This window comes from Euphorbia lathyris, chromosome 3, assembly GCF_963576675.1.
Source record: "Euphorbia lathyris chromosome 3, ddEupLath1.1, whole genome shotgun sequence".
Lineage (NCBI taxonomy): Eukaryota > Viridiplantae > Streptophyta > Magnoliopsida > Malpighiales > Euphorbiaceae > Euphorbia > Euphorbia lathyris.
The window spans coordinates 3053574-3077524 of NC_088912.1; positions in this window are offsets into that span (position 1 = coordinate 3053574).

Here is a 23951-nt window from a genome sequence, read left to right on the forward strand (position 1 = left end):
GTGATAAATGAATCAGTTCGTGTTTTCAAACCGCCATGATACGTGTCTAATCCTAAATTATGTAAAGAAAATGAGACGATGCGTTAATATATACTCATGAATCGACATACTAATTACCCTAAAACATCGAAACGATTTGAACTAAAGACGACTTAGTCATCTCATATGAATGAACATGTGCGACCCGCCTTGTCCCTTTCGGTGTCCCGACGAAGGCACGTGTTCAGGAAATGTGTTATGACGTAAGCACGTATTAAGTATGAATCGGTTTAATGTTAAGGATAATTACATTTCGATACAAAAGACTATATTAACAATAGCCGTTATTCACATTCTTTAAATAAATTGGGATAAAACGAGATCAAGACGAAACGAAAATAAAGAACATTTCTGTCCTGAACGACCCTGTCATAACGCGAAAAGTTTCGCACAAGTAGCCCGTCCCTTCCGAATGAAAGACGAGCTTTTACGTTATGCCTCGTGTCGTTCTTAAGAGAAATGGATGTGTCCGTACAGATGACTAAGAAAATAAAGAAGAGAAAAATGAACTAAACGACCAAAATCATTCCGAATCTACGATATATATCAATACCGAGAGTAGTTAAAGAAAATAAACCAATGTCGTTGAGTACGTGCCTCGAACGAGTGTATACCCCGTTTAAAATCACAAAGCCGAATTAAGCCAAACCATATAATTGCGCCATATGGACGAGACTGCGGGTTTTGACTAACGACTCGATCATTTCGACCGTTACCAAAACTACAAGAAATATGGCCTGATGTACGTGTTTGCTTAATTCGTGCCTAAAGGAAAGAGAACGGTGATGTCCTCGCTTTGAATAAGCATGCGATTCAACGAAACGTTGATTTTCTATAACCACACTAAGACGATATATCCCGTGGATTGGGAAGAACAACGAACTGTTGCTAGCCGAAAGGTTACCGTGCGCTCAAAATAAGACTCGCCGTCTTTTTCACGTAGCTAAATGAGCAAATGGATCCTCGACGCTAAGAACAAACGCGTTACGCGATGAGTCCGTTCCCTAAAATAAAATCCAAAAGTGATTCCATCACTAAATAAACATGTGGTTACGTCTCTCGATAGATCCAAAAGATCCCGTTGTAATCCAAAATCGAGACACGAACCCACGCGAACAAAAGGGAACGAGTCATCGACAATAACGAACGATTGAACTAGAAGAATAACTCGAACCACGTCTAAAAACTGAGATGCGCTCAAAGGGAGTCAAAACCCGAATTAATGCGTCTCGCAAAAGGACAAAAGATGAGTTATTCTGAAAGGACAATCCAACTTGGTCAATTTCTTAGTCACCAAACGTGGATACGTCAAAACGAACTGTGTTGTCTGATGAATGATTTAATTTCTCGCAATAATCGACGGCATCACGCGTCCCCTGGACCGCAATGTGAGCCAAAAACCAAAATCCTAGAAAAGAGACCTGGACCGACGAGTGTGTGGAGGAATAAGGGTGGAAGAGAGATGTTGTGATATATGTAAATAGAACTAACGTTTGTTCTTCTTATCTTATAATCGTAAATAAATAAACGCACACACCACGAATCATGCATATAAAATCATGCATACATACTAATGGATACTGTTCGCGCAGACATCATCATTAAGCGGTTGTGGGTTCGCGAGAGTAATCGGCTTGTCAGACAGTTTGATCAGCTACGAGTAGACAGTTCCGAATCGGTAGTTGTGGCTTCTGAATCATCTTCGTCTGGGTATACTCAGTCCTCCGTCAATATGTCTGCGACCGACGAGAAAGTGGCTGAATTGGAAAACTCTGTGAACAATATCAATGATCAGCTGGCCGCGATCTTGGCCCAGCTAGCTGAGTTAGCACTGAAGGACAACAAGAGTGGTAGTAAGCGTGCTGAGAATGAGGTGAACGATGGTCCTCGCTTTGGGAATGAGGAGGATTATCAGGATTATATCCGAAAACAGTTAGAGAAAGAGAAAGCTAAGGAAGAGGAGTGGAAGCAACACATCACACAGGAAGTGCAGGACTTGCGTGGAGGAAGTTCCGGGAGTCAGGACTTCTATAACTTGAAGAATTGTTTGTCGGCAACAGCTTTGCCTTTGAAATTCCGGCTCCCTGACATGAAAAAGTTCGATGGAACGGGAGATCCCACCGCTCACATGAATCAGTATGTTGCGGTGATGAAGCACACGATCCTGACTGAGGATCAAGTCTTAGGGCTGTTTAACACCTACCTAGAGGGGGCTGCCCTCACATGGTTTCATGCATTGCCGATGGTAACAAAGAGGGATTGGAAGGAATTAGCAAAGTCATTCATCGCTCAGTATAGCTTTAACACCATGCTGGAGGTCACTTTGAAAGAGTTAGAGAGCACTAAGCAACAGGCTGGGGAATCCTTTTCCGATTTTGTGAAAAGATGGAGGGCTAAGGCCTCAGTGATGAAACAAAAGCCGCTCGAGCAGGATCAGATCCGAATGGTGGTTGGCAACACTTTGCCATATATCAAGAATGAGTTGCGGTATATGCCATTTACTGATTTCAATCAGATGTATAGTTGTGCCTTGACTGTTGAAAGGGATGGGGAGCCAAAGAAAGCTTATACCAAGTGGACGAAGTCTGGATATAGTGCCGGAGGGCCTAGCGCGAGTACGGAATCCGCAGCAGTGAAAGTGGTTGATCTTAATGCTATTGAAAAGAGGCGGTTCGCCAAGTTCGATCAGACCTATGCTAAAGTTTTCGAGCGTCTGCAGAAAAAGGGATTGTTGAAAGCCCTTACCCCGTATAACAAAGCTCAACCTACTCCGCAGATTCAGGCTAGAGGGTACTGTGAGTTCCACAACAGTTATGGACATACGATTGAGAATTGCGAGAGGCTGAAACACGAAATCCAGGATTTAATCGAGTAGAAAAAGATAGCTGATCCTTCATCAGCAAACCCTTCCACTAGGCGTAATCCATTGCCTAATCATAGGGTAAGCATGATCGGAATGGGTCTGACAGAACGGGTAGTGATGGAATCCTTCGAGGAGAATGTAGAGGAGTTGTTGGACTCCAACGAAAAGAACAATGTGGGAAATGGTCTATATGTGTCCTTCCTTGGCGAAGAACAGGAGAATGAACTAATGGATGAAGGGTCGGACGGTGGGGCACCGTATGATGAAGATAGTGCCGAAGAGACCGGGGAAGGGTCGTCTCGGACTATTGTGCCAGAATTGGGTCTGTTTAGTGGAGGGGGAAATCCCGAGGTGCACTTGCGTGAATATATGCACGACATGTTCATTGAATCCTTCGGAGTAGATGAAATTGCCCAGTGGTTCCACCATTCGCTGGTAGGCGAGCCTCTGGAATGGTTCCACTCATTACCCGATTCTTGCAAGCACGATTGGGATCGGTTGTCGGATTTGTTTTTAGAAAAGTACCAAAGAGCTGAAGACAGAACTGCGGAGCGCTTCGCAATGTAGATTGGACCTATCAAGCGTCCGCTACCGAGGGTTAGCAAATATAATGGCAACAAGGACCCTATGGAGCACCTTCACTTCTACTTGTCGGCTATGGCGCCTTTGGGTTTTAAAGAGGAAGAGATCACTAGCTTGTTTTGCAATTCGTTGATGGGTGAACCGTTAATGTGGTACATGTCGTTGCCAATGTATGTCAAGACCGATTGGGCAGCAATGAGGAAGAGATTTATCAAGGAGTATACAGTATGGATGCTAGCAGAGCAAACCCCTGATTCTCCGTCTTACCAAACACCTGATGCGGTGTTAGCAATGCCTAGGTATGGTGGATACCAGGATCCTGTGGAGCACGCGAGGTTATTCCGCAATCATATGTATGACGCCGGATTCCCGCAATGTGAATTACATGAACATTTCCCGGAAACTTTAATGGGAGAAGCCTTGTTATGGCACCAGGGCCTATCAGAGGAGGAAATGGGTCATTGGGTACCGCTCAGGAGTGCCTTTGTGGCAAGATATGAGATGTATGTTCCATGGACGGGATCCCTGGAGGATCTGGATAGGATCAGGCAGTTCCCCGAGGAACCATTTGTGGACTATGCTAGGAGGTGGAGGCACCGTTACGAACAGTGTCATGAAACAATGAGCGATAAGGTGCAGCTTATGTGCATACAACGAGGTGCTATTCCGTTGGCCGCCAGAAGGATGAGCAGAGTGTCCCTCCGGGATTATGATGAGTTGATAGGTTGGGCCTTGTATGGTTCGGCGGATCCCTTTTACTTGAATCCGAATGTTCCTCACGTCATGGATTTAATGGTTGTGGACATTTGGGAGAGTTCTTCGGACGAGGAAGATGCCAATCGGAGGGTTCCTATTAACATTTGGGACGAATCGGATGATGAGCCGGAAATTGCGGTAATAACGAGATCAGGCCATGTGGCCGAGGGGAAGGCACCTATGATAGAAACAGAGATTGGAGAAGGGTCGGCTCCTAAGCCCGATGACCAAGTTCTTGAGCAGTTGAAGAAGACGCAAGCTAAGTACACAGTCTGAGAAGTCTTATGCCATTCTAAGTACCATTGTGAGAACCTGATGAAAGAGTTGCAGAATCTGGTTATTTCCACCGATACTGAGCCGGCAGCGCTAGTGGGAGCAATTATGGCCCGAAAGAAGGCTGAAATCACATTTACTGACGAGGATCTCCCAGAAGAGGGGAAGGCTCACAATAAGCCTTTGTACATCCGAGCGGAAATCAACGGGAAGAAGACTAGCTGTGTGATGGTCGATGATGGATCGGCCATTAATGTTTGTCCGTTGAAACTCTTGTCGAAGTTGGGAGTGGAAAGAGGAGACTTGACGGCCTCTGAAACAGTGATTAGAGCATATGACGACAGCCGTAGGCACATTGAAGGAGTCTTCAAGGCCAAGTTGAAAGTGGGGCCGCACGAGGAAGAAACTGAGTTCACGGTGTTGGATATCCCGGTAATTTTTGCTGTGCTGTTGGGACGCCCTTGGTTCCATAAGTTAGGAGGTGTGCCCTCCACGCTCCACCAAATGATTAAGTTCCCCTTCGGGGAGGAGATAGTAACAATTAGAGCTGAGAAATTGAGCTCGGTGGCAGCACTGGGAATTGAGCCTCAACTTTTCTCCGGATTCCAAGTCTCCGAGATTTACGAGTCGAGCATGACCACCGATGTGGTGAAAATGATGAAGGGAGGTTTCATCCCGGGAATGGGTTTAGGAGCATACCATCAGGGGCTGCCAGAGTTTCCGGACTTTAAGAGTCAGAAAACCCGGAGAGGTTTGGGATATGAGCAGGGGAGTCCGTCCAATGCGAGTACTGAAGGAAAAGTAGGCTTGAGGAAGTATTTTGGGAGCGAGGGGCATGGGAACGCATATTTAGGAACCCCCGAGGCATGGACTAGAACGGAAGGGAAGATTCTGCGAGGGTTCGAAATCTTCAATGATGTTGCCGACTGGGGCAAAGGAAAGGCGAGCTGCTTTGTCGAGGAGATCATGATGCTGGATTTAAATGCCGAGGAGCAGGTCATCACCATCGAAGCGACTGCAGGAGCGGGAGATGAGCCTAGTACCTCCAAAATTCACGAGAAGTCCGAAGGCCCTAATGATGAAAATTGTATTACTGCTTTGTTTGAATCAGATGATGTAATCACCCATGCTATCAATGAAATGAATTCTGATTTTGCTTACTTGCTTGATGTTGATCATGATCATTCCATGCATTCTCATTCATATAACATGCCTACATTTGAAATCAATGCAATAGAAATGTCAACTTTCAATCTTGGTACGGATGAAAATCCTAAACTTATACAAATTGCTCAAGCATTAACTATTGAAGACAGAAAAGAATTTGAGAGAATAATTAAAAAATACGAAACTGTATTCGCTTGGACATACGAAGACATGCCTGGAATCGATCAATCAATCGTGACTCACCGTATTCCAACATATCCCGAAGCAAAGCCCGTAAAGCAGAAGCTCCGACGTATGAGACCAGAATGAGCAGATAAGATCAGAGAGGAGGTGAAGAAGCAGTTAGAAGCAGGATTCATCGAAGTGATCGACTATCCCCCTTGGGTCGCAAATGTGGTGTCAATCGCAAAAAAGGACGGCAAAGTGAGGATGTGCGTTGATTACAGAGATCTTAACAAGGCATGCCCCAAGGATGAGTTCGCATTGCCTCATATCGATGTATTGATCGACAGTGCAGCGTCAAGCATCTTACACACGAATATGGATGGTTTCATGGGCTACATGCAAGTTCAGATGGCCGAAAAGCACAAAGCAAAAACCTCGTTCACAACTGAGTGCGGGACGTACTGTTACAGGGTGATGCCATTTGGTTTGAAAAATGCCGGGGCAACTTACCAGCGAATGGCCATAGCACTGTTCCATGATATGATACACAAGGAGGTAGAAGTCTACGTGGACGATATGATGGTCAAATCAGAGACAAGAGAAGGGCACTTTGCCGCACTCGAGAAGTTTTTGGCCCGAATTGCAGAATTCAAGCTAAGGTTAAACCCGAAGAAGTGCTTTTTCGGCGTTTCGTCGGGGAAAATCTTGGGTTATGTAATCGGAAATAAGGGAATCGAGGTGGATCCTGATAAAGTGAAGGCTATAAAGGAAATGCCGGCTCCGAGAAATGAGAAGGAAGTGAGAGGGTTTCTGGGGCAGGTTCAGTATATCAGTCGGTTCATAACGAGACTCACCACAATCTGCGAGCCAATCTTTAAGTTGTTAAGGAGAGACCAACCCGCTATTTGGAATGATAAGTGTCAGCAAGCTTTGGAGAGCGTCCGGAACTATTTGTCTAATCCGCCAGTGCTGAGACCGCCTAAACTGGGAAAGCCGCTTCTCCTCTATGTAGCAATTGAGGAGCGATTTATTGGGGCAATGTTGGCTCAAGAGGGAGACACTGGTGTGGAGCACGCGGTGTATTATTTGACTAAGAAGTTCCTGGAGTACGAGCTCAAGTACAACATGATCGAAAAGACATGTGTGGCAGTAGTATGGTTGACAAAGAAACTACGGCATTATTTTCAATCGTATAAAGTGATCATTATTTCTCGGATGGACCCCGTGAAGTATTTGTACCGAACTCCATCCTTGACGGGGAAGTTAGCCCGATGGTTGTTGCTTCTGTCCGAGTTGGACATTGAATATGTGACGAAGAAGGTTATCAAAGGGAGGGCCGTGGCAGAATTTCTGGCCAACCAACCCCTGAATGTAGATGAAGAAGAGATAAGCTATGATTTCCCCGATGAGCACTTGAACGCAATCGAAGTTATACCATGGAAAATGTTCTTCGACGGGGCAGTTAATTCGAATGGAGCCGGAGTAGGAGTATTACTTACCTCACCGGAAGGAGAAAAGATCCCGATGGCCAAGAAGTTATCCTTCCCTCTCACTAATAATATGGCCGAATATGAAGCGTGCATTTATGGCTTAGAGTCATTAGCGGCACTGGGAGCGTCATATGTCGAAATCTGGGGGGACTCAAAGTTGATCATTGAACAGGCACAAGGAAACTGGGAGGTAAGAGAAGAAAGACTACATCCATATCTAGATCAGCTAGAAGGGTTGGCATAAAGATTCAAGGAATGTCGTTTCTATCATATTCCTCGAGCACAGAACCAGGCGGCGGATGCCTTGGCTACTTTGGTGTCAGTTTGGGACAACCCCCGGAACCTTGCTTCGAAGCCGTTGGTATTGAGAAGATCTCACAAACCATGTTACGAGGACGTAATGCTGTTAGGGACAGATGAAAAACCATGGTATTTCGATATTGTGAACTTCATGAAAGATGGGACATATCCGGCAGAGTCAGAACCTAGGGATCAAGCTGTGATTAGAAGGCTAGCTCATCAGTTTGTCATCCACAACGACTTGCTTTACAAAAGGCACGTTGATGGATTACAACTCAGATGCTTGGATGCGGGAGAAGCCCGCGAGGCAATGGAATCAGTACATTCGGGAATTTGTGGAGCCCATATGGGAGGAGCAGTACTAGCTAAGAAAATTATCAGACAAGGCTTCTATTGGCTCACCATGGAAAGAGATTGTAACGAGTATGCAAAGAAATGTCACGATTGTCAAATCCACGGCGATTGCAGTCATCTTCCGGCCATAGAACTACATGTGCTAGCACCTATTTGGCCATTCGCTGCCTGGGGCATTGACATCATCGGCGAAGTAAGGCCTAATGCTTCAAATAGATATAAGTTTATTGCAGTCACCATCGATTATTTCACCAAATGGGTAGAAGCAGAGTCGTTTAGCAAACTGGGATCCAAGCAGATGAGAAAGTTCATTGAAAAACACTTGATCACCAGGTTCGGAGTGCCTCATCACATGATCACGGATAACGGAGTCCAGTTTCAGGGGGAAGTAAGGAATCTTTTCCGAGAATATGGCATTGAACATCACAGGTCTTCTCCGTACCGTCCACAGGCTAATGGGGCAGTAGAAGCAGCTAATAAGAACCTTAAAAGGATTCTCGTAAAGACGGTGGAATCACATCGGAACTGGCATGAGCACCTCCCACTCGCGTTGTGGGCTTATCGCACGACAATCAGAAACTCGACTGGGGCAACGCCATTCTCCTTGGTATACGGAACAGAAGCAGTCCTGCCGATTGAGATCGAAAAGCGATCGTTGAGAATCGCAGTGGAAGCAGAAATTCCCGAAACGGAATGGGTGAAGAGGCGATATGAGCAGTTGGCTTTAGTTGATGAGAAAAGGATGGAGGCCCTTTACCATGTACAGTTATATCAAAGAAGGATGGCTCGGGCTTTCAATAAAAAAAGTCAAGACCAGCCCTATCAAAGAAGGAGATTTGGTGCTGAAACAGATCCGTGTGACGCACACCGACCCGAGGGGGAAGTTCAGGCCTAACTGGGAAGGACCATTCGTCGTAAAGAAGATACTAAGCAAAGGAGCGGTAAAGTTAACCACAATGGACGGCATGGAATTCTCCGAACCTACCAACCTGGATAGGCTTAAGAAATACTTTTCGTAAAAAAAAAGAAAAAAAAAGAAAAATTCCCGATGGGTTGAAAACCCGCAAAGGGCGACCTATGCAACAATAAGGGAAATCCCAATGGGTGAAAACCCGAAAGGGCACTCATTTAAAAATTCCGGGATAGTAAAAGGGGAGGAGAAAAATCGCCGGGATCCGAAAACCGAAAGGCGGGTCCTAGTAACAATAGTTATAACTTGAGCAATTACAAAAACAATATATAAGAGACTAAGTATTTCTGTTGTTTGTAAATAAATAGAGGCATGAATATATCTGACGAGAATGATTGGAATCATTATAATCTACCGAATGCATGGTAATATGAATCACGTGTTATACATTTCTTGTCCTACTTTTCACAAAAAGCCTACCTACTATCCACCCCACTCCCTATACATCAGCTATACATCAGAGAAACCCTAATAAAAGCTACAAAGCAACAATGAAAGCTACAAAGCAATAATGAAAGCTACGAAGCAATACATAACGAGCCTAATACGGAGGAAAGTCCCAATAGTTCTCAAAATCTCTCAGGTGTGATGCCCGCTCCGCAGATAGTGCCTCCTCGGCAGCACGCGCTCTCTCATCAGAAACTCGCGCTCTCTCATCAGAAACTCGTGCTCTCTCATCAGCAGCTCGTGCTCTCTCCTCTGCAGCAAGGCGTCTGATCGACTCATCACGCGCCCTCTCCTCGACGGCAAGGCGACCCTCAGTCTCCCGTCGCATCATCCCCGACCAGTGGTCGTTCCTCTCTTGATACACATGACCAACTCGGGCATCAGCTTCCCGCACTAGCTCGCTCTATCTCCGCTCGTGGGCATGCAGATCACTCTACAGAAAAAGAAAAAAAAAGAACAGATAAAAGGCAGCATAGGCAAAAACATAAATCATACATACATGCATACATTTCACTACACTAAAGTACAGTAATGATACATACCAGGTGATCGGTGCAGCGCAAGCTGAGGCGGTCTCGGAGATAACCAGACAGCCCCATGTAATCCGTACAAGTCTCTCTCGTGGTCAGAGAAGCATCCGAGGGATCAAACGGGACCCTCGAGAAGAAGATAGGAGGGGCCGCCTCAAATCCCGCGTAAGGTGCCCCGGACTCGTCATAGCAGATCGTAGCATAATCTCTCCCATAGTCTGGTATAGGCACGCCTAGGGAAGACCTCTCCGGTCGGGCAGCACTGGAGGACTCGCCAACATAGTAGGGCTGCTCGCACACTAGCGTCTGAGCCCGAGTGCCGTCGAAGAAATCAGATAAGTGGGCACTCCTCCAGGATCCCTCCTGCAAACAAAACACACCATAAAACCTCTGAACATCTCATGAATAAAAGGGGTAAAATAAAAAGGGAATGGAATCACTTACCGGGACCTCCTCCTGACCAAAGACTGCCGCGACAGCCTCCCTCGAAAATACATCCGCCACCGGATCCACCTCCATCGCCACCGCCGTGGCATCCCTCGCGCTCAGCAAAGTAGACAAGTAAGGCTCACGGCCCCCGGCGTGAATCCACACCGCTCTACCAACATACCGACGGGTCAGGTCCCGACGAATGACCGATAGTGGCAGGGTCCGCACCACGAACATAGAGACGGGGATCTCGCCCGGTGTCCAGTGAGCGTCCCTAACTCCGGTGATGCCTCGATCCCTTAAATACCACGCCCGCACGTAGGGGCCGGTGAGCACACACTGATGCTCTTGGATCATCGATACATATGTATAACCAGGGCCGAAGTCGAGGTCGTCCCATCGGAACTTAATCTAAAAAATCCACAAAGAGAAAGTCAGAAAGACTCAAACAAAAAACCAAGCATGATTAGGCAAAATCTACCTGTGTGAGGGTCAGCGAGTCGATCCGATCCAGAAGCCGCGACACTGTCCGACTCCTCTCGGCGTTCAAGTCAAAATCCCTCCACTGAGTCATGAAAGGCGGCCTCAGTACTCTCGGTCGAGATCGAGACCGGATGGGAAGGATGTGTCTCTCATACGCCCACACCTGCGGTAAAAACGAGGACTAGGAGTGTGAAAAATGCGAAGAAGATAAGACGGATAAGTCAAGAAGGCGTCACGTACCAGCAGAGCAAAGGTATAACCACCGAAGTCCTTGCGCTTCCGGCAAGTCAGATCCAAAAACTTGTAAAGAAAGGCTAAGCCTGCCCCCGCCCAATCGTAGGAAGCCGCTGCATCCAAATCGCTGAGCGCCTGAATGAGGCCCGCATGTACCTTCCCGCCCTTCATGCGGAAAATCGTCTCACTCAGAGCATATACCAAGAAGCTACGAACCGCCAAGTCGGTATCGTCAGTCTCGCAAAAATCTCGTCTACTCAAGAGGCTCGCGGTGGAAACAAACTTCGCCGGAGTAGACTTGGCGCATAGACGAACTCCCGGTCCAATCAAAGCAGCAAGCCTAGCAGGGTCGACCCGTGGTCGCATCATACCAAAATGAAAAGGGACGGGAGTGTTGCTCCCTCGCAATCCGATCAATAGCGAAAAATCTCGAGGCGAGATAGTCATCTCCCCAAAGGAAAGGTGGAAGGTGTGGGTCGAATCAACCCACCGCTCACACAAGGCCCGTAGGCCAAAAGGATCGCATACCCCGTTGGTGCGGGGCAGCGCTGCAATAAAGGGCTCGAAGCCCAACTCACGCACGCGGGCTCTCGCCGCGGCGCCTAGCCTATCATACCACGAATGAACCTCGGCGGTGGTCCCCGGAATCTCAATGAACTAAAAAGGAACAAGATAAGAAAATTTAAATACAGCTCCTAAAGCATGCAATTGATAAGAACGCGTTAAGACTAGGTATTCTTTCATTTTCTAACCTAGAGACATCCGGTCAGTTAGGACCAATTTTCTGTAAAAATCTCTCCTGTAGGGTCATTCACGTAAGGTTTAGTCAATTCTTTGATCCACCCTCGTCTGCGGTGACGAGGAGCATAGATTAGGCTTTACTATTCACGTGCATTAGTTAAGTTTTTACTATTCACGTTTTTATTATTCACGTGCACTATTCACGTTTTTACTATTCACGTTTTTACTATTCACGTGCATTAGCTAAATTTCTACTATTCACGTTTTTACTATTCACGTGCACTATTCACGTTTTTACTATCCACGTGCACTATTCACGTTTTCACTATTCACGTGCATTAGCTAAGTCTTTACTATTCACGTTTTTACTATTCATTGCACTATTCACGTGCACTATTCACGTCTTCACTATTCACGTCGTTTTTACTGTTAGCATGCATAAATTCGTAGTGTCACTATTCACATGCATATAGCGCGCATTCTTACAAAAATAAACAGGTGTTACTTGTAAATAAAGGAATTCACGTTTTCTAGCTAAAGTCCTCTAAGGCAGTCTAAGGGTTAGCATGCAAATCATGTTCGTATAGGAATGCTAAAGCCTAGAGTTCGAATCGAATAAAAGTGAGAAATTACTTACCTCGTTGCAGCGTGTCCTGCTCAAATGCGTCGAAGGGTCGTGAAAGGTATCCACTCTATCCAGGTTTACGTAAACCTCGTCCATGCCTCTAGTGCCATCCCATTCATCTAAATCCATCCCGAGAATAATCCAAATTGAAGTCTAGTGAGAGAAAGAGGAGAGAGAAGGTGTGGGGTTGAAATGAAACCCCACCACCTTATATAGGAAAAGGGAATGTCATTCCCGTAAATAGTGAAAAAAGTACGATTTGACATAAAGGTAAAAAGTAAATAATTAATTACTAGGTGCACAGACCTCCGATTTGCAGTCCGTTTCAGCCTGCATTTCTCTCAGACAGCAACCAATACTGTCAAGATATGAACTCCAGACAATAGCTAATTTTTACAGAACAGTGACACCAGTCAAAGTACAGACGACAGTCAACAGAAAAACAATCGTTAGTCTATATCATTCCAGACCAAAACACGTTCCCATTAAACCTCCGAGACACTAGCTCCAGACAATGGTGTTTTAAAAGAATCCAGAATCGTTAGAAAGAACTTTTTTGCTCTTTAGCCATCTTACCTACGGTTCACGACCGAGGTAGATTTTTAGCCATCTTACCTACGGTTCACGACCGAGGTAGCTTTTTAGCCATCTTACCTACGGTTCACGACCGAGGTAGCTTTTTATCCATCTTACCTACGGTTCACGATCGAGGTAGCTTTTTAGCCATCTTACCTACGGTTCACGACCGAGGTAGCTTTTTAGCCATCTTACCTACGGTTCACGACCGAGGTAGCTTTTTAGCCATCTTACCTACGGTTCAGGATCGAGGTAGCTTTTTAGCCATCTTACCTACGGTCCACGACCGAGGTTGCTTTCGAGCCATTCTTACCCATAGTCAACGTACGCTAGATTCCGAGAGAAAAACATCCACCGACGGCCGATTCAAAGGCGAGGATGGAAGGAATCAGAGAACGACACCAGAGCGCGCAGCGCGAAGGTCAGGTATGCTCCCTCCTACTCTTTACGTGTCTTTTACTTTTATATGTTTTACATTGCATGTGTTACGTTAGCAAAAAAACGTTTTCGAAACACACACATCACTGTCAAAATAGAAAAGTAGGGGCAACTGTAGACACTGAGTCGGATGACCTGTGACGAAAACCTGAAAACAAGACGGTTGAAGTGAGTGATTCCGGAAGTTTTGAAAAACAAAAAAATATATAAAGAATAATAAGCGAAGGAAAATTAGCGGCACGACGCGGGTGCTTAGCGGCATCCGGCACGCGGACGACAATGGTCGAACGCCCGCTCGGCGGCGCGGGATGTGCGCTCGGCGTCCGTCGAACGCACCGCAAGTGGCACGCTCTCGACGTCCGAGCAATGCCCGGGTCCGGTGGCACGGGGCGCGCTCTCGTGGGCCGCTGAGCGCACGTGCCCGGTAGCGCGAAGCGTGCGTTCGGCGGTCGCGACGTGTGAGCGTCCGGCGGTGCGGGACGCGCGCTCGGCGGCCGCGGGGTGCGCACGCCCGATGGCTCGAGGCACGCCCCGAGGGTCGTCGGGCGGGCGCCCAACCACGTCGGGCGAACGCCCGACGGAGGTTGGGCGCGGGCGCCCAACGCCGTTGGGCGGCCGCCCAACTCTTGTTGGGCGGTAGCCCAACACTAGGTTGGGCGGCCGCCCAACCCCAATGGGCGACGCCCAATTTCTTTTGGGCGTCGCCCATTGGTCCGGGGACCCGTTTGCCTATAAAAGGCACGGATCCCCATGCAAAAAAAAAGGAGGAGAAAGGGAGGAGGAATCCTTAGAGAGCTTCTCACACTAGATATTTTTCTAGAGAGAGGAAGTTGATTTTTTTAGGAAAAAACATTTTTTTTCCTAAAAATTGAAAATCTCTAAATTTCCTAAGTTCAATTTTTACTAAATTTTTTATAAAAAACGGGAGCTCGTGGTTCGTGGAATCAATCGGCTTCAACTGTTAGATACCGAATTCAAGGTATTATCCGAGGACTAGACTCTTTATTTTATTTAATTTATTCTCTTCTTCTATTTTTATGCTATAGTTTTTATTCATTTAGTCATTTATTTATTTTGTCACATTTTATTTAATTAGCGTATTTATTTAATTTTCATTTCATGTTAAATAAAATTCGGTTTTGTTTTAAAATAAAAAACCTCATTTTGATGTCCCAATACAAACCGTGATCCGATAAAAGGTAGTTCGGGTATCGAAAACGTTGTAATTACAAGTTTTTAATTTAAAAGGAATTTCCAAATAATGTTTTGAAATAAAAAACGTTGTTTAGGAATTTTCGTTTTCGACTATGATCCATCTTTGGTAGTTCGGAAACCCAAAACGATTGAATTAGATTTAATTTAAAGCTTTTGAATAAATCTGGAAACATTTAGGAGTGCTACTGTAATTTACCTATTCTGTCACTAAATGCTGTTTACCGACGGATTTTCCGTCGGTAAATCTGCCAAAATGTAAAAAATGCCATTTCAGTCCCTTTTTCTTAATTTTTAAACTTTTAATCCTTTGTACATATATATAAATATGTAATATATGTTTTTCAAATTATTTTAGAACTTTAGCATATATAATCATTCTAGAATATTTGTATATTATTATTTGTTCCATTTTACAATATAAGTATAAGTATATATATGTATTCCTTTTTATTAATTTGGATTATGTTTTAAATGTTAGTTATTTGGTATTTTGAGAAATAATTAATATATATTAGCATATGGTATTTTTGGTATTTAAAACTATAGTAGTTATGTATATGTATAGTTTTTGGAACATTTGGGTTATTTTAGTGATTATTGAATAAAATTATTTTTGGATAAGAATTATTTTCTTAGTTATAGGATTTACTTATTATTTTCACATTTTCAAAATATAGATATATTGTACCTATTATTTTTATATATACATATAGCTTCTTTTGTATTAACTCTTATTTTATATTCTATTTTTGATTTAAATGTATATACGTATGTACAAATTATTTTCTTTACCCTTTGAGCCCATTCATGGGTCCATATTTCAAATGGGCTTTATTTAAGTGTAAATATTAGTTAAAATAAGTTTATTGTTGTAATTATAACAATTAGAGAGTCCATTAAATAAGTGGGGAAAATAAATCACAAAAAGAGAGTTTTCAATTGAATTATTTAAACTAATGAGTTTTTTTTCTAATGTAAATAAATAGAGTCATTCTTGTTAATATTCCAAATCGTCTTCAAAACACCACGTTTTAAAACTTTAATCCGTTCCAAAGGCGGATTAAAGGATCATTGTAATTAAAATCGTTTTCTTTGCAAATAATAGATTTTTGAATCATTTTCTTAAAGGATTTGTACAAAATGAAATTGACTTGTATGTTTAACCACGTTTTCTTATTAAAAGGTTCTTTATCTCAAACGTTTTCAAATACTCGAGTCGTTCCAACGGCGATTCGGGTAAGCTTCATCAAACGAGGTTTTAAAACGCTCCTAAATCGTTCCAACGGCGATTAAGGTGCGAACCATGTAAATAAAACTCGTTTTGGGGAAATAAGTTAGTGTAGAATAAACACACAACATAACATTTAAATACGGTTGTAAATAAATCATTTCTTTCTTCCCTCTCTGTGTATGTATAAACATAAATGGGTGATTCTTTACTGAGGTGGCTTTTCAATATCATATGCTCAAAATGGTTTCTAAAAAGAGAAAGAAAAGGGTTTCAAATGAATTTTAAACTTAAAGAAGTATACGATTAGTCCGTTATCGCCTAACATGCTGAGTAGGAGGCCGGTGGTTCATAACCGGGCGATGTCGGGGTGCCTAGTAGCCTTTCTCCGGAAAGGAGCTAGCATTCTCGGCTCGTACCTAAGTTTCCCGAACCCACACCGGTCTCCCGCAAGGGATCGGTGTTCATTTTCCCATTCGTGGGTGGCGACTCTTCCATATCTCCGAGCTCCGGTCCTGCCGAGCAGCTTGATTCCACGATTGGTTGCTTTCGGCGCCAATCATCGCTTACGTCGTCATGAGGTTGTCCACCCCCCGGTCCGCCCGGGAGATTAGGCCGCGGCACCTCGTCTAACAAGTGGCGACTCTGCTGGGGAAGCGAGAAATTTGATTCCGGAAGGCGTGTATTAAGCCCTTAACGGGGACGGATCATTTTACTTCTTTTCGTATGCATTCATGTGCATTATTGCAAACCCTTTGGGTAATTTCCGCGAAACCTCTAGCGAGAGTCCATTCGTCGCTCGAAAGAGGCTAGCGTAAGTTCCCCCTTACAGTAAGACGCCAGAGGGTCCCCATCCATTCGTTAGGGGCGAATCTGTGCGGTCCTGTGAGGTCCCGCGGTCAGCCGTGTCAGCATATAGTAGCCTTAGAAGTTTCCATAGGATTACCCGTTACTATTTTTGATGTGATAAATGAATCAGTTCGTGTTTTCAAACCGCCATGATACGTGTCTAATCCTAAATTATGTAAAGAAAATGAGACGATGCGTTAATATATACTCATGAATCGACATACTAATTACCCTAAAACATCGAAACGATTTGAACTAAAGACGACTTAGTCATCTCATATGAATGAACATGTGCGACCCGCCTTGTCCCTTTCGGTGTCCCGACGAAGGCACGTGTTCAGGAAATGTGTTATGACGTAAGCACGTATTAAGTATGAATCGGTTTAATGTTAAGGATAATTACATTTCGATACAAAAGACTATATTAACAATAGCCGTTATTCACATTCTTTAAATAAATTGGGATAAAACGAGATCAAGACGAAACGAAAATAAAGAACATTTCTGTCCTGAACGACCCTGTCATAACGCGAAAAGTTTCGCACAAGTAGCCCGTCCCTTCCGAATGAAAGACGAGCTTTTACGTTATGCCTCGTGTCGTTCTTAAGAGAAATGGATGTGTCCGTACAGATGACTAAGAAAATAAAGAAGAGAAAAATGAACTAAACGACCAAAATCATTCCGAATCTACGATATATATCAATACCGAGAGTAGTTAAAGAAAATAAACCAATGTCGTTGAGTACGTGCCTCGAACGAGTGTATACCCCGTTTAAAATCACAAAGCCGAATTAAGCCAAACCATATAATTGCGCCATATGGACGAGACTGCGGGTTTTGACTAACGACTCGATCATTTCGACCGTTACCAAAACTACAAGAAATATGGCCTGATGTACGTGTTTGCTTAATTCGTGCCTAAAGGAAAGAGAACGGTGATGTCCTCGCTTTGAATAAGCATGCGATTCAACGAAACGTTGATTTTCTATAACCACACTAAGACGATATATCCCGTGGATTGGGAAGAACAACGAACTGTTGCTAGCCGAAAGGTTACCGTGCGCTCAAAATAAGACTCGCCGTCTTTTTCACGTAGCTAAATGAGCAAATGGATCCTCGACGCTAAGAACAAACGCGTTACGCGATGAGTCCGTTCCCTAAAATAAAATCCAAAAGTGATTCCATCACTAAATAAACATGTGGTTACGTCTCTCGATAGATCCAAAAGATCCCGTTGTAATCCAAAATCGAGACACGAACCCACGCGAACAAAAGGGAACGAGTCATCGACAATAACGAACGATTGAACTAGAAGAATAACTCGAACCACGTCTAAAAACTGAGATGCGCTCAAAGGGAGTCAAAACCCGAATTAATGCGTCTCGCAAAAGGACAAAAGATGAGTTATTCTGAAAGGACAATCCAACTTGGTCAATTTCTTAGTCACCAAACGTGGATACATCAAAACGAACTGTGTTGTCTGATGAATGATTTAATTTCTCGCAATAATCGACGGCATCACGCGTCCCCTGGACCGCAATGTGAGCCAAAAACCAAAATCCTAGAAAAGAGACCTGGACCGACGAGTGTGTGGAGGAATAAGGGTGGAAGAGAGATGTTGTGATATATGTAAATAGAACTAACGTTTGTTCTTCTTATCTTATAATCGTAAATAAATAAACGCACACACCACGAATCATGCATATAAAATCATGCATACATACTAATGGATACTGTTCGCGCAGACATCATCATTAAGCGGTTGTGGGTTCGCGAGAGTAATCGGCTTGTCAGACAGTTTGATCAGCTACGAGTAGACAGTTCCGAATCGGTAGTTGTGGCTTCTGAATCATCTTCGTCTGGGTATACTCAGTCCTCCGTCAATATGTCTGCGACCGACGAGAAAGTGGCTGAATTGGAAAACTCTGTGAACAATATCAATGATCAGCTGGCCGCGATCTTGGCCCAGCTAGCTGAGTTAGCACTGAAGGACAACAAGAGTGGTAGTAAGCGTGCTGAGAATGAGGTGAACGATGGTCCTCGCTTTGGGAATGAGGAGGATTATCAGGATTATATCCGAAAACAGTTAGAGAAAGAGAAAGCTAAGGAAGAGGAGTGGAAGCAACACATCACACAGGAAGTGCAGGACTTGCGTGGAGGAAGTTCCGGGAGTCAGGACTTCTATAACTTGAAGAATTGTTTGTCGGCAACAGCTTTGCCTTTGAAATTCCGGCTCCCTGACATGAAAAAGTTCGATGGAACGGGAGATCCCACCGCTCACATGAATCAGTATGTTGCGGTGATGAAGCACACGATCCTGACTGAGGATCAAGTCTTAGGGCTGTTTAACACCTACCTAGAGGGGGCTGCCCTCACATGGTTTCATGCATTGCCGATGGTAACAAAGAGGGATTGGAAGGAATTAGCAAAGTCATTCATCGCTCAGTATAGCTTTAACACCATGCTGGAGGTCACTTTGAAAGAGTTAGAGAGCACTAAGCAACAGGCTGGGGAATCCTTTTCCGATTTTGTGAAAAGATGGAGGGCTAAGGCCTCAGTGATGAAACAAAAGCCGCTCGAGCAGGATCAGATCCGAATGGTGGTTGGCAACACTTTGCCATATATCAAGAATGAGTTGCGGTATATGCCATTTACTGATTTCAATCAGATGTATAGTTGTGCCTTGACTGTTGAAAGGGATGGGGAGCCAAAGAAAGCTTATACCAAGTGGACGAAGTCTGGATATAGTGCCGGAGGGCCTAGCGCGAGTACGGAATCCGCAGCAGTGAAAGTGGTTGATCTTAATGCTATTGAAAAGAGGCGGTTCGCCAAGTTCGATCAGACCTATGCTAAAGTTTTCGAGCGTCTGCAGAAAAAGGGATTGTTGAAAGCCCTTACCCCGTATAACAAAGCTCAACCTACTCCGCAGATTCAGGCTAGAGGGTACTGTGAGTTCCACAACAGTTATGGACATACGATTGAGAATTGCGAGAGGCTGAAACACGAAATCCAGGATTTAATCGAGTAGAAAAAGATAGCTGATCCTTCATCAGCAAACCCTTCCACTAGGCGTAATCCATTGCCTAATCATAGGGTAAGCATGATCGGAATGGGTCTGACAGAACGGGTAGTGATGGAATCCTTCGAGGAGAATGTAGAGGAGTTGTTGGACTCCAACGAAAAGAACAATGTGGGAAATGGTCTATATGTGTCCTTCCTTGGCGAAGAACAGGAGAATGAACTAATGGATGAAGGGTCGGACGGTGGGGCACCGTATGATGAAGATAGTGCCGAAGAGACCGGGGAAGGGTCGTCTCGGACTATTGTGCCAGAATTGGGTCTGTTTAGTGGAGGGGGAAATCCCGAGGTGCACTTGCGTGAATATATGCACGACATGTTCATTGAATCCTTCGGAGTAGATGAAATTGCCCAGTGGTTCCACCATTCGCTGGTAGGCGAGCCTCTGGAATGGTTCCACTCATTACCCGATTCTTGCAAGCACGATTGGGATCGGTTGTCGGATTTGTTTTTAGAAAAGTACCAAAGAGCTGAAGACAGAACTGCGGAGCGCTTCGCAATGTAGATTGGACCTATCAAGCGTCCGCTACCGAGGGTTAGCAAATATAATGGCAACAAGGACCCTATGGAGCACCTTCACTTCTACTTGTCGGCTATGGCGCCTTTGGGTTTTAAAGAGGAAGAGATCACTAGCTTGTTTTGCAATTCGTTGATGGGTGAACCGTTAATGTGGTACATGTCGTTGCCAATGTATGTCAAGACCGATTGGGCAGCAATGAGGAAGAGATTTATCAAGGAGTATACAGTATGGATGCTAGCAGAGCAAACCCCTGATTCTCCGTCTTACCAAACACCTGATGCGGTGTTAGCAATGCCTAGGTATGGTGGATACCAGGATCCTGTGGAGCACGCGAGGTTATTCCGCAATCATATGTATGACGCCGGATTCCCGCAATGTGAATTACATGAACATTTCCCGGAAACTTTAATGGGAGAAGCCTTGTTATGGCACCAGGGCCTATCAGAGGAGGAAATGGGTCATTGGGTACCGCTCAGGAGTGCCTTTGTGGCAAGATATGAGATGTATGTTCCATGGACGGGATCCCTGGAGGATCTGGATAGGATCAGGCAGTTCCCCGAGGAACCATTTGTGGACTATGCTAGGAGGTGGAGGCACCGTTACGAACAGTGTCATGAAACAATGAGCGATAAGGTGCAGCTTATGTGCATACAACGAGGTGCTATTCCGTTGGCCGCCAGAAGGATGAGCAGAGTGTCCCTCCGGGATTATGATGAGTTGATAGGTTGGGCCTTGTATGGTTCGGCGGATCCCTTTTACTTGAATCCGAATGTTCCTCACGTCATGGATTTAATGGTTGTGGACATTTGGGAGAGTTCTTCGGACGAGGAAGATGCCAATCGGAGGGTTCCTATTAACATTTGGGACGAATCGGATGATGAGCCGGAAATTGCGGTAATAACGAGATCAGGCCATGTGGCCGAGGGGAAGGCACCTATGATAGAAACAGAGATTGGAGAAGGGTCGGCTCCTAAGCCCGATGACCAAGTTCTTGAGCAGTTGAAGAAGACGCAAGCTAAGTACACAGTCTGAGAAGTCTTATGCCATTCTAAGTACCATTGTGAGAACCTGATGAAAGAGTTGCAGAATCTGGTTATTTCCACCGATACTGAGCCGGCAGCGCTAGTGGGAGCAATTATGGCCCGAAAGAAGGCTGAAATCACATTTACTGACGAGGATCTCCCAGAAGAGGGGAAGGCTCACAATAAGCCTTTGTACATCCGAGCGGAAATCAACGGGAAGAAGACTAGCTGTGTGATGGTCGATGATGGATCGGCCATTAATGTTTGTCCGTTGAAACTCTTGTCGAAGTTGGGAGTGGAAAGAGGAGACTTGACGGCCTCTGAAACAGTGATTAGAGCATATGACGACAGCCGTAGGCACATTGAAGGAGTCTTCAAGGCCAAGTTGAAAGTGGGGCCGCACGAGGAAGAAACTGAGTTCACGGTGTTGGATATCCCGGTAATTTTTGCTGTGCTGTTGGGACGCCCTTGGTTCCATAAGTTAGGAGGTGTGCCCTCCACGCTCCACCAAATGATTAAGTTCCCCTTCGGGGAGGAGATAGTAACAATTAGAGCTGAGAAATTGAGCTCGGTGGCAGCACTGGGAATTGAGCCTCAACTTTTCTCCGGATTCCAAGTCTCCGAGATTTACGAGTCGAGCATGACCACCGATGTGGTGAAAATGATGAAGGGAGGTTTCATCCCGGGAATGGGTTTAGGAGCATACCATCAGGGGCTGCCAGAGTTTCCGGACTTTAAGAGTCAGAAAACCCGGAGAGGTTTGGGATATGAGCAGGGGAGTCCGTCCAATGCGAGTACTGAAGGAAAAGTAGGCTTGAGGAAGTATTTTGGGAGCGAGGGGCATGGGAACGCATATTTAGGAACCCCCGAGGCATGGACTAGAACGGAAGGGAAGATTCTGCGAGGGTTCGAAATCTTCAATGATGTTGCCGACTGGGGCAAAGGAAAGGCGAGCTGCTTTGTCGAGGAGATCATGATGCTGGATTTAAATGCCGAGGAGCAGGTCATCACCATCGAAGCGACTGCAGGAGCGGGAGATGAGCCTAGTACCTCCAAAATTCACGAGAAGTCCGAAGGCCCTAATGATGAAAATTGTATTACTGCTTTGTTTGAATCAGATGATGTAATCACCCATGCTATCAATGAAATGAATTCTGATTTTGCTTACTTGCTTGATGTTGATCATGATCATTCCATGCATTCTCATTCATATAACATGCCTACATTTGAAATCAATGCAATAGAAATGTCAACTTTCAATCTTGGTACGGATGAAAATCCTAAACTTATACAAATTGCTCAAGCATTAACTATTGAAGACAGAAAAGAATTTGAGAGAATAATTAAAAAATACGAAACTGTATTCGCTTGGACATACGAAGACATGCCTGGAATCGATCAATCAATCGTGACTCACCGTATTCCAACATATCCCGAAGCAAAGCCCGTAAAGCAGAAGCTCCGACGTATGAGACCAGAATGAGCAGATAAGATCAGAGAGGAGGTGAAGAAGCAGTTAGAAGCAGGATTCATCGAAGTGATCGACTATCCCCCTTGGGTCGCAAATGTGGTGTCAATCGCAAAAAAGGACGGCAAAGTGAGGATGTGCGTTGATTACAGAGATCTTAACAAGGCATGCCCCAAGGATGAGTTCGCATTGCCTCATATCGATGTATTGATCGACAGTGCAGCGTCAAGCATCTTACACACGAATATGGATGGTTTCATGGGCTACATGCAAGTTCAGATGGCCGAAAAGCACAAAGCAAAAACCTCGTTCACAACTGAGTGCGGGACGTACTGTTACAGGGTGATGCCATTTGGTTTGAAAAATGCCGGGGCAACTTACCAGCGAATGGCCATAGCACTGTTCCATGATATGATACACAAGGAGGTAGAAGTCTACGTGGACGATATGATGGTCAAATCAGAGACAAGAGAAGGGCACTTTGCCGCACTCGAGAAGTTTTTGGCCCGAATTGCAGAATTCAAGCTAAGGTTAAACCCGAAGAAGTGCTTTTTCGGCGTTTCGTCGGGGAAAATCTTGGGTTATGTAATCGGAAATAAGGGAATCGAGGTGGATCCTGATAAAGTGAAGGCTATAAAGGAAATGCCGGCTCCGAGAAATGAGAAGGAAGTGAGAGGGTTTCTGGGGCAGGTTCAGTATATCAGTCGGTTCATAACGAGACTCACCACAATCTGCGAGCCAATCTTTAAGTTGTTAAGGAGAGACCAACCCGCTATTTGGAATGATAAGTGTCAGCAAGCTTTGGAGAGCGTCCGGAACTATTTGTCTAATCCGCCAGTGCTGAGACCGCCTAAACTGGGAAAGCCGCTTCTCCTCTATGTAGCAATTGAGGAGCGATTTATTGGGGCAATGTTGGCTCAAGAGGGAGACACTGGTGTGGAGCACGCGGTGTATTATTTGACTAAGAAGTTCCTGGAGTACGAGCTCAAGTACAACATGATCGAAAAGACATGTGTGGCAGTAGTATGGTTGACAAAGAAACTACGGCATTATTTTCAATCGTATAAAGTGATCATTATTTCTCGGATGGACCCCGTGAAGTATTTGTA